Below are 2,261 nucleotides of genomic sequence, written 5' to 3'. Positions count from 1 at the left end.
ACAGCGCAGGAGGGGAAGACCCTCTATGAGGTGGATTGATTCAGTGACTGGGGTAATCGGGATGGGTGTGTCAGAGGCAAGGAGATTGGCACAGGATAGAGCACAGTTTAGGGCTGTTGTACATAGGGTCGCTATGAGTCGCAAATGACTCGATGGCACATAACAACAACAGATATGTATAATATATATTTATGTATCATATATAACATATTATGTATGTATAACATATATTATATATCATATGTAAAGTGTAATATATATATTATATATATAAATATAATGTTAAATCTGAGGAGTGTGGTGGCATAGAGTGTTGTACTACTGACCCAAAGGTGGTACCTTTCTGGCAGTTTGAATCCACTGGTTGCTTTATGAGAAAAATATGGGATATTTCCTCCTGTGTGATTTACCACCTCTAGAAAACCCACTGGAGGGTCAGCTATGAGTCAGTTCCAACTGACAATGAGTTTGAAAGTTTTGAAAAATTTTTATATATAACTCTACTGAAAAGGAGCTTATATATGTTTCCCTCCACCATTATATCTGGAGGGAGCTCTGGTTGCCTGGTGGTAAGGAGTTGTGTTGCATGCAGTTCGTCCACCAGCTTCTCTGTGGAAAAAAGATGGACAGTTTTCTTCTGTGGAGTTTACAGTCACTGAAAACCCACCGCATGGTCATCTATGAGTTACTTCTAACTTGATGACAATATTATGTCTGCACCCTCAGAGACATGAAGATAAGGGTAGGAGAATATTTTCCCTTTTCATCTTCTTTCCCTTAACTTTAGTGGTGTCTACACGTCTTGCCATGGGAAGATCTTTATGACAATTAATGGAAGTGAAAAAGTGTAACATAAATGTATAGTCCGGACATTCTCTGACAAAAATACAAGCTAGCATCACACCTAGTATAGGTTGTACATAAAAATTACTTAGCCAGTTGGTTTGTTTAATGGTTTTAGCTCACTGAGCTGCATGTACCTTGAGGCCCAATGCTAGACACTTAATAAGCATTCATCATACATTTGTTAAGTGAAGAATGTGAGTGTATGTATATAAACCTATCTAGAAGCACAAATATTCTAATATTGAAGATGCTAAATTATATTGTTGTTGTTGTTATGTGCCATCTAGTCACTTATGACTCATAGCAACCCTATGCACAAGAGCTCTAAATGCCATTCTATCCTGTGCCAACCTAGCCATCTCAAATGCACTCATTCCCATCACTCCAGTCGAAGAATCGATCCATCTCATCAAAGGTCTTCCTCTCCTGCGCTGCCCCTCCTCTCTGCCAAACATGATGTCCCTCTCCAAGGACCAGTCCCTCCTTGCAACATATCCAAAGTATGTCAGACAAAGCTTCAGAATCCTTGACTCCAAGGAGCATTCCGGCTTCACGTTCTCCAGGACAAACCTGTTTGTTCTCCTAGCAGTCCATGGTATATTTAGCACTCTTCTCCAGCACCACAGCTCAAAGGCATCAATTACTCTTTTTTATTTCCTTTATATTTTACTATCTTGACTGCATTTTTTACATTTTTATAACCATAGAACAATTAGAACTATTTAAGCAAGTAGAAAGAATCTAGAGGTTCATCCAGTCCCAGGCCTGCTTGTTCTGTCACTGTATGTGTAATACAAGTTTATCATCTCAGACAAGTTTATCCCAGAGGAGCTGAGAATGCCAGAGGTTAGAACACAACCATAACCGCCAGGACTAGGTCACATCTCACAATTTGCAGAGAAAAGTCCTTCGATTGCCACAACCACTCAAAACCTCTCTGTCAACAATCTCAGGAGACCCTATGACACTCTCACGTCTCATCAGCTCTCTACAGATCCCAGCATTCCTTCTAACTCATTTGAAGAATATATTTAAATTCTCAATTATTTTATTCTGCTTGGATTAACAACATCCACAAAAGCAGCAGTTAATAAACCAAATAACAAATTTCACCATGAACAAATTTTTTGCAAAAGAACTTTTCAAAGTTTTAGAAAGTAAAATTGTTATTGACACAAGCCACAGTCATTTTTTAAATTATTATTATTATTAAATTTTATTTGTTTCAATGAACATTTACAGAGATTTTGGGTTTTCATTCCTTCATTGTTGCACTGTTTTCTCTACCCTCCTCCCCAGTTCGTTCTTCTTCCCCCACCCCCCGAATGTCTGTTTTAATTGTCCAATTGCCACAGTGCTTGTCAAAGCCAGTTCTGATTAATCTCCTTTGTCAGTGTGTCCTTTGCCATTCCCTA

Source organism: Elephantulus edwardii, unplaced genomic scaffold (genome assembly GCF_000299155.1).
Source record: "Elephantulus edwardii isolate Elephantulus edwardi_28Jun2011 unplaced genomic scaffold, EleEdw1.0 scaffold00164, whole genome shotgun sequence".
Classification (NCBI taxonomy): Eukaryota; Metazoa; Chordata; class Mammalia; order Macroscelidea; family Macroscelididae; genus Elephantulus; species Elephantulus edwardii.
Note: the sequence above shows the minus strand (reverse complement) of the source record.